The sequence below is a fragment of the Taudactylus pleione genome, unplaced genomic scaffold (assembly GCF_031769625.1).
Source record: "Taudactylus pleione unplaced genomic scaffold, aTauple2 ptg000454l, whole genome shotgun sequence".
Taxonomy (NCBI): Eukaryota; Metazoa; Chordata; class Amphibia; order Anura; family Myobatrachidae; genus Taudactylus; species Taudactylus pleione.
Window position 1 is genome coordinate 17,100,729 of NW_028284856.1, and position 14,557 is coordinate 17,115,285.

Consider the following 14,557-nt stretch of genomic DNA (forward strand, 5'->3'; position numbering starts at 1 on the left):
AGATAATTTACAATGAAAATGGATAGACTGAAAAATTATTTCCGAGGGGGTTGTTGGGGTCTTGCTACTCACCTGATTGTACCGCTGCTGTACATATAAAAGAAGAGTTACAAGATATGGGCCCCATTTACAACAAAGGGAAATACAAGTGACAATTTTTGTTTAGTATCACTGTGATACAAACGAAAATTCCATTGGTATTTAGTAATACTACCCCTCCGGCGAGGTCCCGCGAAGTCAAAGTCCTCAGCGAGGTCCTCCGCTGAGTTGTTGGCAGCCTAACGCTGCCAGCAACGGGATCCAGTGTCATGCGCATGCGCGACGGCCCATCTGCGCATGTGCATGACAGGGAGACCCGGCAGTACTTGGAAGGCTTCATTGAAGCCGGAAAGGCACCACTGGGTCTCCATTGCCGGCAATGGGGCCCGCATCGCTCTCACCATCTTTTAGATGGCGAGAGCGATGCTGTACAAACAGCGGTAATCTAAGATTACCACTGTTTACTAAATACAGGAAGATGGTATAACCCCTTTAGCGAGCACTAAAGGGGTTATATTTCGTTTGTTAATGGGGCCCATACTACTGTTATAAGGTCTATAATAATTGGCCTTATATGGGCTAAATTAATGATATCCACCATTAAGATTTTGGGTGTGAGTATTGCCACTCTAAATAGGAAAAACAAATTATGGCCCTCATTCAGAGCCGTACGCTCTGAGCAGAGTGCACGCTCTGAATGAGGGCCACCCTCCATAATTATGGAGCGTCCTCCTGTACGCTCGTATAGCTGTGGGTCACCACCCACAGCCTATACGAGCGTACAGTTTGATGGCCGCGATGGTCTTGACCATCGCGACCATCGCCACTGCGAGCCAGAGCCTGCGGTTGAGTTTTTCAACCGCAAGGCCCGAAGTGATTTTGGCTCTATCAGAGCCAAAATCTCTCCCACTGACATCACTAGTGATGTCAGTGGGCCGGCTTCTGACGGTAGGCGTTCCCTTGGGAACGCCCCCGTCAGGGAGGCACGCCCCCGGCACGCCCACCAAAGGGGGCGTGCTGTCAATCAACATCGACAGCACGCCCCCTTTGATCAGACACAACGAGCGAAGGAAAGTCCTTCGCTCATCGCGTCTGGCGCATGCGCACGACGGAGCTCCCTTCGTCGTGCGCATGCTCAGTGCACAACATCGACCCACTTGCGAGCGGACAGCCGCTTGCGAGTGGGTCTGAATCAGGCCCTATGTTCATTGTATTTTTACTGTGGACTAGTCATTTTTAGTATTATAAGTACATAGCTTTGTAAAACATTGTTTTAGTCATTTGTTGGCATCCAAACAATAATTGTTTAAATGTGAAAGACTAAGGACCTGATTCAGACCCGGTAGCTAAGAAGCGTTCGCTCGTAACTGGCCGATTTTCACATTCTGCGCATACATATGCATCACAGTGCGCATGCGTGAACCAGTGCGAAAGTTCGGGAAGCGTTAGCACGCTGCGCATAGACAGCGAAGCAGAGTGAGTGGTAACAGGAGCAGGCCACTAGAAACGGGGGAGTGGAGGTGCAAACGCAGGCGTGCCTGAGCGTCTTAACGCCATTTCAGAGGCGTGCATAATTAACAGACAGCGTCGTGCGCATGCGCGAGACCCGGACCCGGACCCGGTCTCGCACCAAAGGGGGCGTGCTGTCGATGGTGACTGACAGCACGCCCCCTTTGGTGGGCGTGCCGGGGACGTGGCTGCCAGACGGAGGCGTTCCCATGGGAACGCCTACCGTCTGGGTCCGGCCCCACTGACATCACTAGTGATGTCAGTGGGAGTGATTTTGGCTCTGATAGAGCCAAAATCACTCCAGGGCTTGCGGTCACCGAGACCCTACCGCAGGGTCTCGTCGCAAGCCCGATGGTCGCGATGGTCTTGACCATCGCGACCATCATCATGGACGCTCGCTATAGCTGTGGGTGGTCACCCACAGCTATGCGAGCGTCCAAGAGGCCGCTCCATTTTCATGTAGGAGGGCCCTGATTCAGAGTGAGCGCTCTGGTCAGAGCGTCCGGCTCTGAATCAGGCCCCTAGTGAGTAGCTCTGAATCGAGCCAAAATGCTGTCATGTTAAAGACCTCTCCAAAACCCCAAAGGTGCTGCAAGAGCATTGTAATAGAGCTGCATGATTCGGTTTCTGATTAGATAGCTGTAGCTTTTGTCCAGTTAAGAGCTGGCTGTCATTAGTTCCATTGCTTCTTCTTCTGCCTCTATCTCTCATGTATCCTATGCTTATTAAGCATAATGTAGCTGTAATTACTTAGTGTGCTTCAGTTTCTCCTCTATCTCCCACCTCTCATACAATGCTTATTAAGCATAGCTGTCATTGTTTTAAGTATTTTTGAACATTTTTGAAATTTTCACAAAAATAAAAGTTGTAAAAATACCTAGTGAAGAAGGGTCAGAGGAGGTAAGAGGGTGGTTTCATAAACACTGTTTGGCATTTCAAGATGCAATATAGGACCATAGAGATGCAAAGTCAGATTTTTAGTGACCTTTGTTATTTTTCTTATATACAGATGACAGTTTCATTATACAATTATTGGGCTAATTCAGAGATGTGCACTAAACCGATGGTTAGCGCACATCTCTGATTGTGCCTGCTCCGCACAGGCGCATGACCCATACTGCGCATGTGCAGTACAGGTCTGTGATCTCGCATGCAGAGCGGTAGCAGACAGTCGGGGAGGGGGCAGCGACGACCTCGGTTTCCCCAAACGGAAGCATGTTCTTGCCGTTGGGGAAGAGGGAAGAGGCCAGGATCTCTGGATGATAAAACTTTCCTGGCCTCTTTTGAGCAATTGCATTCGCCAGCTTGAGTGACTCAGCTGGCAAAGGATCACGCAGATGTTTCGATGCTGCATCCATGGCCGCAGCTCAGAACAGTAGTGCATGCAGGAGACGTGATGCCTCCTGCTGCATTACCACTGTAGTGGTATTGCAGCTGTTACCATGGTATCAGCTGCGATAGCAATAGCGTTGGACCTTGAATCACTCCCATTGTTAGTAAACCTAATTGTGGTTAGCAAGTTTGTTCTCCAGTTCCTTGTGTAAAAAACAGCTGCATAGTGCAAATGGTATCACTGGCCCCTTAAGGTGAGATGTATCAAGCCTTGGATAGAGAAATGGTGTAGATATTGCCCAAGGCAACGAATCAGTTTGTAACTGTCATTTTACAGAAGGTGTTAGACAAAAGATAGCTGGAAGCTGATTGGTTGCTATAGGCAACTTCTCCGCAACTTCTCTTTAGAAGGTTTGAAACTGCCCCTTAGTATTGACCCCGCTGTAAAATTATACCCAAAGGAAAATCCAAGAACCATTCATTTATGCAGGTTCAGTTTTAATTATAATGGAGAAGTTAAATAAATATATCTATTTTCTATGTATCACTTGTATACTTATGGTGTGGATGTTTCACTTGTTACTCTTGATTCACAATTCTAGGTTACAGAGCTATGCACTAAACATCCTGAGACTCCTATGAAACGTGATTATTATATAGGATTGGCCACAGTATTGGATTTAGTATTATTACTTCTACATGCAACATAACTCACTTCCTTTAACTCACCCACCCTCATAATATGAACATTTAAATTTTCACACCTATTCCCCACATGCAATTCTTAACAGTGGTGTCATTTCTGACAGTGCTACATCTCTCACTCATATGATATAACCTTAGCTGGAATATCACCAAGCATTTATAGCCTTAATCACCTTACAGTAATCCTTACGCTGTATTTTACATAAAAATAGTCCTTAGTTGAGAACTTGTTACATTTTGTGTTATAACTTGAAATTAAACCGAAATATGTAGATCCGTAAAACATTATACTTGTCTATGTATATTGATATATTTTGTAATTTGGCAAATCATATGAACTCATATTATACATAAAACATACCTTGATTGTTTTATCTATAGTTCTTAGCTGAATAATAATAGGCCAAGAGCATCACAGAAGTTGTGACACTGAATTTAAAAACCGACATTACATATATCACCCTATTGGCTGACCCACTGCACCTATCTAGGTATCTTCTTCTGACTGCAGTGCTAACAGGACTTCTGCAAACCTTGTTTTCTGTAAAATTCAACTCTAACAGGGCAGCATATCAGGAACACGGCAACTTCCTACACTGAGCCCTTTTCCATGTCCCAAGTCAAACAAAAACCCAAACTTATTGGAGTGGACACTCATTTAAGGCTAAATAAAAATAAAGTAAATGTTTTCCTTTTAAATTTGCATTTATTCACATTGGTAGGAAACTTGTAGCTTAAATTAAAATGATGACTATGCTGCTTTGTGTGCTGTTCCTCCAAAGCAGAAATACATGGTTTAACTTGAGTGCTGATTCTGAGTCACAGACAGAAGCGTCTGCGTCTGGGAATACTGGGATGCCCACTTGCAGCATTTTGTGGCAGTGCAAAATTGTCTTGGTGTGTTTTTAGGTGCTCCACCGGAAGCACCATCGGAACATGCACCAGTCTTATGGCAGGTGCTGTTTCTGTCTGAGTATGGCATCGTCTTTAGATACAGATGCTGTCAGCGACATGCCTGCTTCTGCCTAGCCATCCCCCTGTTACCTCCCAGGAATTCCCACTAAATTCCACACTCCCTGAGTCCACATTCCTTGTCTGTCTCGGTGGGGTAACAGTCGGGATACATGCACATTACGTAAAACGTTGGCCAACTGCATGCAAATTGGCATATCGTGCCACTCAGAATAAGGCGCTTAAGCTGTATTTTCTCTCAGTTACATGAATAGCTCATCATTATTTCTACATTATCTTGTTGATGATGTGGAAAAAATTAATTAGCAGATAAAAATATTGCCTGCTGCATTTTCTGTATAGCTAGGCTTAGGGGTAAATTTACTAAGAATCGAGTCTGGGAGAGTTTGCTTTTTTTTCAACTCGATTAGCTTCACCTAAACTCGGGTGATTTGAAGCTCCTGAGACTCGCAAATTTACAAAGAAGGGAGTTTAGCTGAGAGTGAGATGGCCGATGGTGAAGCAGAACGAGATTTCTCTGCAGAGTAGCAGGTTTTGCAGGAGATTTCTCCCACCGAGTAGCAGGTTTTCCGGAGATTACTCATCCGAGATTGCAGTGTCTTCTCTCTGCAAAACTCTTCTGAGCAAGCAGCCTGTATATATCAGTGAGATATGTGTAAGCTGCTTGTGTTGTACCTGTAAAAAAAACGGTTAAAAGTGTTAATAAAAATGACATAGTCCTCCCCCCCTAAAGCTTAACCAGCCCCAGGCTTGCAAGCCTGTCCTGGTTTCTAAGATTACGGAGAACAAAATGTGTAGGGTTCCCCCGTAATTTAGAAACCAACACCAGGCTGCAGGGCCAGTCCTAATTTTAAATATAGGGGGGAAAAAATTGCGTAGGGTCTCCCCTATATTTAAAACCAGCACCATACCCAAAACGGCTGGGCGGTAATGCCACGGCCCGGAGACCTTTCACCAGGGCTCTGGGTCCAAAGCATTATCAGTGAGAGTGGGAAAAAATGCCCAAACTCTTCAGAGTTTGCAAACTCTCCCAAACTCTCAGCTTAGTAAATTTACCCCTTATACTCTCAGCTTTACTAGACTGGTAAGATGCAAAACAAATTCCCACATAGTGTACTGTAGGTGTCTCAGACATGCTGGGCACCTCTGTACATATGCTTGCAGAGGTGCCCAGCACAATGAAGGATGAACTGGACGTCCATCTTTCTGCTTCCGGGTCAAGTTCTCTTTTTCTCTGCAGCTCTCATTACATCATGATGATGTCACACTGCAGAGTGTCAAGAGCAGCAGCTGCAGAAGTACAAAAGAAGAACAGGAGACAAAAAGAGGAAAGAGAGAGTAGCAGGTAAGACAGAAACCAAAGAGGGTTGGGGGGGTGGTGCTAAAACATCAGCAAAAATATAAAAGGGGGAGATGGAGTATGGGAAATGGGACCAAATTAAAAATAATTAATATAAGTGTGAGACAAAATCAATAAGAAGTTTAAAAGTGATGCAGCCTTGCCATATGTGCATGTACTTGTCCATGTGTGGCCCTTATGGCTACTTGAGTTTGAAACTCCTTTTTATCTTTTTATTATACATCTCTGTACATGTTGAGATCAAAGTGTTAATCTTAAAGGTGCCTGTACATGGTGCAATTTTTTACACGATTTGGCCGTTTTCGATCATTCGTTATGACCAATCGTGTAAAAAGTGGTGTATTCTAGTGCAATTACGATGTCGCTGCGCGCCCCCAGCATCATGTATCGGCATCGGCACCTGAACCTGTAGTAAGATTTCAACCTATGTGTACGATGTGACAAACATCATACAGTGTTTGTGCACATCATGCACGATAGCAATGCATGTAACATGGACCAGGGAGATCCCTGCTACATGCATCTGTGTCATTGACACAGATGCACGGATGGGTCCATGATACCTGTCTGTGCTGCTGTGTATTTCAATGACACAGATGCACGTACAGACCAGGTGATCTGTGCTACTTTGCATCTGTGTCATTGACACAGAGCATGGACAGGTCAGTGTTGCAGTAAAGAAAACACTGTGTAAAAGAAAAGAAAAAAAAATGGTGCCCCCCCCAACGAAAAAATATTGCATCCAGCCCCGGGCTTTTAGTGACACAGTACTGGTTGTGCTTAAATACAGGGAACAAATGACGTAGTCCCCTGAACTTATGCACAACCAGCCCGGGCTAGTCAGAAGCAGCCCTGGTTGCCAAAATACAGGTGACAAATGATGTAGGGGTCCCCATACTTTGAGCAACCTGTGCTTGGTTCTGATCTGGTCCTGGTTCTGGAAAATACAGGGAGAAAAAATGAGTAGGGTCCCCCTGTATTATCCAGAACCAGCACCAGACTTAGGTCCTAGGAGCTCTAATGCAGGTTACTACTTTTTTGTTTGTTTGTTTATCACATACTGTATATGCAAATGTGTAACTAAGACTTCTACAGGTAATAAGGGGCATCTTAAATTATTATTTTTATTGACTGACAACATTGTACTTGGCGACTCGGTTTCATTTTGATTCACTAGATGCTATGACCCTTGTATTTAACAGCATAATTGTATAGAACTAAAAGAGTAAATATAACAAAAACTAGAACTAGTGCAAGCCCAAACTCCTATTTCTTGCCCCTTTGTACCAACCACCCTGTCCCCTGATATCTCGGACTAGCTTTCTGTGTGACCCCAGCACCTCATTACAGCTGCACTGCATGGATCAATGCTCCACTTCTGCTATAGTAGTTCTACACTTTTGTCAAAAATAGATTCATATATTGTATCATTTTTATTTAAATGTTTGCCCAAAACATTTGTTTCTCCGCCATCAACATAAGTATATATACAGTGGTGCCCAAAATTGTGGACACTTTTTGAAATTTGAATATTTTTCAACTTCGAATGCCTATAAAAACTGTTACACTTCACGCAGTGCAATGATTCATATATCAAATGAAAGGAAATTTAATGCTGAATTCAACACAATAAACAGAGGTCAAATATTTGCATTACAAAGGAAGTTATGCAGTGAAATCAACACTTAGGGTGAAAATTCCTGTGTACTTATGATGTTACTGTCCTATCAGTATTTCGTTGGGTATCCTTTATTTTTCAAGGCAGCAGCACAGCGACGTGGCATTGAGCCAACCAATGTTTGGAGCTCTTCCTTCTTTTTTATGTGGTGCCATGAGACAATTATAGCCTCAATTAATTGTCTTTTATTGGATGGACGCCTCAGATGTACCAGTTTTTTCAAACAGAACCACAAATGTTCTACGGGGTTCAGGTCTGGGCTGTTTCCTGGCCATCCCAGCACCTGTATGTCATTCTCCGTGAACCCCTTTTTGCATGTCTGTGCAGTGTGGCAGGGATCTGATTCCTGCTGGAAAAAAAAATGGGGCATTATCTGGAAAAAGATCCCTGATAGAAGGTAGAAGTTTTGGTTGTGGGATGGTGTCAATGTACTTTCTGCTGTTCAGTGTGTCATCTATGACATAAAGGCGGCCTACAGCATCTGCTGTCATACATGCCCAGATCATAACACTTGTAGGATTCTTTGTTGTCGCTTGAATAAAATCTGGATGTACCTCTTCCCCGATGCGACGTCTCACACATTTTCTCCCATCACTACCAAATAGCGATATCTTAGTTTCGTCACTCCATATCACTTGTTTCCACTGACCTTCTGTCCATGCAATGTGTTCTTTTGCCCACTGTATTCGTTTCTCCTGCTGCTTTTTATTCAGCAATGGCTTTTTTCGGGGGAATCCTACCCTTTAGGCCAACCACCGTTAGTCTTCTCCATTCCGTTCTTGCACTGACAAAAACACCAGTTGCACTCAGTTCACTGCTAATGGCGCAGATGACATCCATCTGTCCCTGATGCAAATTTGTTTTATTCTGCTATCATCAATAGCTGTTGTGCACTTTTTCTGGCCTTTTCCTTCTTTGTTTTGTATAGATTGTGATTCCTGATAGCGTAAACAAAACTTTCGTACTCTTGATGTTGTCACATTCCCACCAATTTCTCTCGCAATTGCTGCATACGAAAGACCATTTTCACTTAACACCACAATCCTGGATCACGTCGCTGTGCTGCGGTCTTGAAAAATAAAGGATACCCAACGAAATACCGGTAGGACAGTAACATCATAAGTACACAGGGATTTTCACCCTAAGTGTTGTTTTCACGGCATAACTTCCCTTGTAATGCAAATATTTGACTTATGTTTATTGTGTTGAATTCAGCATTAAATGTCCTTACATTTGATATATGAATCATTGCACTGCATGAAGTGAAACAGTTTTTATAAGCATTTGAAGTTGATAAACATTCAAATTTCAAAATGTGACCGCAATTTTGGCTACCAGTGTACATATATACAGTACATATAGAAAAAGTCAGAAAATAACAACATTCATGTGTATTTCCTGTTCCCATTTTTACATTTAACATTTACATTTTTTCATTTGCAAACATTCTATTTTCTATAGCTGGGTACACACCTTACAGATATATCTGCAGATGATGGTTGTTCATACACACTGACCAACCATCACTGCCATCTGGACGCGGGTCCTGCTGACAGGGGGGAGGTGATGTTGCCCGTACACACAGCACGATGCCCCAATATATCTACAGATATATTGGGCATCGATCGCTGGTACACACTGGCCGACGGGCACACGATATATTGGCCAATCAATTGATCAGCCAATATATCTGCCAGTGTGTACTCAACATTTCATATATTATTTATTATTTTCGCATGTGCTTTATCATAATAAATAATGGCAATTCTTAAAAGTCTCATGATTTCTCATGAAGAGTATGAACATATTACCAATATTGCATTAGACAGAGCTTACAAGAGCACCTACGAATCATGCGTTTTGATATACTTGTCTTGAATAAGTTTTGGATGATCAATTACATGTAATCCCAAAGGATGTGCTCAGGAGTATGATTGTACAGTAACTAACCAGTTCAGGAAGGAAAGAGTCTAATGAAAAAATGACTGCAGGAAGAATAATTCCTCCTAATTTGTTCTTCAGAGACTGAGTCTTTCTGCCAGCTGACATCATTGTTTATATATATAAAACATGCTGAAAGAAACCCATCAAGTTCCAGGATTAGTAAGTACTGTATAGTAGTACTAGGCAGCCAATGTAAAATAACTGTTTATTAGTTAATTTGTAAAAATATATTTAAAATATATATACAAATAATAATGTGAAATTAAAATATATTGTGGATCTATAGCAGATTAAAGCTGCAGAAGCTACTAAAAAATATTGACATTTACATACTGTAGCCCATCATTTATAATGAGAGTATTTACAACTTATTATTAGCTTTTTTTACTGGTTTTCCTCCCAGAAATGAAAACTTATATTAACATTATTTACAATATATCTGCATGTAGGCTCAGATTTCAGCTGAGAATTGTATTCAGCTAGGAAAGATTGATTGGAATCAGAGCTCTTATTCATTAGTCTCCTTTCCCTTTCTGCTACTATAGGCAGGCAAGCAAGACTACTTCCATTAATACCTCAATATTCCATCAGAGCTGAACCCTATTCCTGTACCTGGGCAGATTGTATAATATACCTGTCCCTTGGTATTAGCTTTCCCACCACATTGCAAATAACTGAATCATTTGTTGGAAACCTTAATATGACATATATTGCAGCATTACTGTAACAACATATTTTTCTTCATGGAATGTCAAGTGAATGAACAGCTTTTTTTTTGTTTAACATTTGCATTCCAATTGTATTAATCTTAAAACAGCTAATCCTCATTTTCTGTAGCAAAGTAAAACATTTTAAATCTTGTTTTCAACCGTAAGGCTCATTACCATCTGGCGTTAAGTGCAGTTTAAATGTCAGAGAAAATGCATGTCAAACACATCTTACATTCAGTAGTTCAGGGTCAGGCAACCTGTGGCACTTAAGCTGCTGAGGAACTACACATCCTAATATGTCCTACCACAGTTGTGGCAGAGCATGCTGAGATGTCTAGTTCCACAGCTGGAATGACACAGGTTGCCTGCCTGCCCCTGCAGTTTTTTAATGAGCATTTGTACTTGTGCCTGGGCAAGTGAATGAGGATAGTGGACAGCCATATGGCCACAATTTGTTCAACTTGTGTGAAATGCAAAACATGGTGTAGACAGGGTTGTGAAAAACCATAAGGCTTTGCTACACAAGTACTATGGTAGCATTGGATGTAATGTGTCACCTAGTGTCACCCCCTTTTAACTGAATTGACTAATTGAAAACAATCTAGTACATGATTTTGTTTTGATTCCATAGTGTACATGTCATAAGGATTATATTTCTAATCAAATGAGTACAGTATGTTCAGTATACAAAAAAAGAGTGGACATCTCCATTAACTAAAAGTAAATTATGGGCCGTTTTCAATTTGAAGTGAAAAGTCAGTCTCGGTGAAAAAGTATCGCGGATGACGTCATTTCACCAGGCGGAAAAGTATCACCGTATTCAATTTCAAAGACTTTTCGCCTAGGCGGAAAGTAAATGCAATGTAATAGGTGAAAAAGTTTTGCTATGAATTGCAGACGGAAAAAAGTGTTGAATTGGGGTTTTGTGGTGCAACGTTGCGGGAACCCCCGTGCAGACTTAAGACAGTACCCTAAAGGTAAACTGTGTAAAAAAATGTAAAAAATAAAACTCGTTAGACCACCCCAAAAAAGTACTTTCATTTTTGGGGCGAAAAAGTTCAAAGTTGGGGGACAAACTTAAAAACTAGCGAAATAGACTCAGGAGGGTCCCCCAAGTATGCCCCAGGTGTTTTTTAGTTTGCTAGTGCTTGCGGCAGGTGGATTTTTCAATATTTTTTAAACTTTACTTCGGTACTTTAAAATGTGCTGGCCCCCATTTTCAGGTCCCCAAAATTTGCTGGGACTATTTATTTTCACACAAAAAAATACATAAATGATATTCTTCACTCCTTATGCAAATACGCAAAACAGCACCTATTGAGACCATTTAAATACACCAAATACCTTCAGCACACCAATTCAGTGATATCCATAGTGAACCCCCATGTCAGTGCATCTTTTGGGGAGTGTCAGGCTGATTACCCCATTTTGGAGAGGACTTTCTGCCTGTTCAAGCTTCGCCGGGTGCCGGTTTCACGTACTTTCATATTGAATACGGGGAATCGCGGGGACGCGCGTGAAAAGTTTCCGCACCCAAAACACGTGATATAGGTGCAAAGTCCGCAAGGCAAAAAAGTATCGCGGGTGCGAAACATATTGAATACGGCCCTATGTACAATATCATGAAACTGGTAGCACAGCTAGAAAATCACAGTAACACATCGGATATAGGACATGAAGTTGAATTGATAGCACATTATATATATATATATATATATATATATATATATAAAGTATCAGCAACATTATGTCATGGAGACAGATTATTGGAAAACTGTCAGACGGAGCATCTGCAGATACTAATGATGTCATTAGCAGAGACTCATATCCTGACACATGGCATTGCTGTAGTATGTTTCTCATTACCCGCAGAAACTATCTGTAGACACTGTTTAGCTCTCAAGGGACAAACTCATTTCAAGCAAAATAAAACTTACATCTATGAAGCAAGCAAATAAAAAAAGTAACAGGTAATTCACAAGTAAGGAGCACAGGGTACATGTTGCAGCATTAATTATTGGTGACTTTCAAGTTTGTTGATTTCCTCACAGATTCAGGGGAGATAAATGACTGTAGATTGTGCCCTTTGGGAAGTGTTAGCTGTTATACCGTTGTCCATAAGCCAAACTTGATTTATTTTGAAAACGGTATTTCTTTAGATACACAGCTTTTGTGTTCATTTGACCTCCTCTGTTTGTACCTGAGATACAGTACTCTCCTAATTCTACTTGTTACTGTATTTTACATTCCAAACTTCAGTATATAATTTATATCTTGAATGACAGGAGAGATTTAAAATGAGCATAGATATATGATACATTGTACCCATAGTTGGTGGAGTGACATTATTCCAGAAAGCAGAAAGTGTCTCACAGCAGATACTTTCTATTGTGGAACAAATTCACCTATTTGACAGCTATGAGGAATATCTGTTTCCAAATGTTTAGATACAAAGGAGGAAATTATACTTTAGAAGCACAATAACCCTTGCTGGGCCAGTCTCTTTCCCACAATTCTCAAGCCTCTTAGCAGGTCAAAGACAATTTACTCTGTGCACTAGGCACAAGCTTCATCCTACCCCCCTTCCCTGCGAAAGCTCATTTATCTTTGTACATGACCCCTGCAGATAATGTGCCTCTTTATAAACCTCATACCTGGGCAGCACGGTTGGTGTAACAGTTAGCATTACCACTTCATTGCGCTGAGGTCTTGGGTTTGATTCCCATCATGGCCCTACCTGTGTGGAGTGTAAATTCTCCCTGTGCCTGCGTGGGTCTTCTCTAGGTACTTCAGTTTCCTGCCACAATCCAAAAGTATACTGGTAGGATAATTGGTTCCCGACAAAAATGTAACCCTAGTGTATATGTGTCTGCGCTGTGTAATATGTATGTGCTATATACATAACTGTTAATAAATACTTGTTATTTCAGCTTTTTTTTGTAGTTTGTTTAAAAGAAATAAGTATTACAATATACTCAGCAGTGAACTAGTACCAGTAGCAGAAGTGTCTCTGGGAGGGTTCAAATCCCGATGCCGGAAGACCGGCAACTGAAGATCCCGACAGGTAAGTATTTTTACTATAACTAACCTTTCACCCCACCCCCCTAACCCTATCCCTCCCTTAGGGGTGCCTAACCCTAACCTCCCCCCCAAGTGCCTAACCCTAATTCCCCCTGTAAGTGCCTAAACCTAACCCCCCCTTCCCCGCAGCCTAAACCTAAGTCTCCCGGGGAGGTGCCTAACCCTAACCTCCCCCCTGGGGGTGCCTAACCCTAACCCCCCTACCCCTAGCCTAGCCCTAACCCTCCCGGGGGGTGTCTAACCCTGTCTCCCCGGGAGCCCCTATCCTAACCCTACCCCCCCCCCGCAGCTGTCGGCACCCGGCTTACCATCATTTGGTATGCCGGGCGTAGGTAAAATGATAGGCGTCGGGATTTCGACACCTGTCATTAGACCCCTGCCGGGATTAGACAGTCGGGAAGCTGGCGGTCGGCATTTCGACCTTCGGCTTCGTGACTGCATCCCCTCTGGGGATAGGAGGGAGAAGGAGTGTTGAAGACAGCTTCAGAAGGTCTGCATGTCTCACACTCACTGAACTTTGGGAGAATGCTCTGTCAAATCCCCCAGCTGCGCACCAAACAATACAGTATCTTAAAGAAAATAGGAATTAAACCCAATTGTCTGAAAAGAATTGTATTTGATATTGCAAAATATACAGGGGCACAACTAGGTATTTGAAGAAAAAGTTTGTAAGGGCCCCTATGTACCAACCAATTGTGAAAAATGTATATAACACCCTCTCCCCTCTTGTGCTTCTCCTTACTTTACTTTCATCTACTTCTTACCCCCCACCATGGCACCTAACACTTGGTTGCTTACGCTCTGTTGCATATCTAGGTGTTATGGTCACTTATGTATCAATGTATATTATCCATGTCCTGGTCCTATATTGTATTGTAAGTTGCTTGTCAAATTATTTGTTTATGTACTTTGTAAGGCGTTACAGAACACTTGTGGCACCATATAAATAAAGGATAATAATAATAACAACACATGTAACTTTGACAAGGAAGATGGGCCCTCCTCAGCTCTGGGCCCTATAGCAGCTCCATCCCTTGCACCTATGGTAGTTATGCTCATGCTTCCATATGTTGTTCTCCCCATATATTTTTATGCTAGGCATCCCCAGTTGTGCCTCCCAGATGCTGACGCTCTAGGCAGCTGCCTAATAGTAGCACTGGCCCTGTCTCCTAGTGTGACTGGCAACCAAGGTACAATTTTTACTTTTACTTTGAAAGAGGTGTAGTA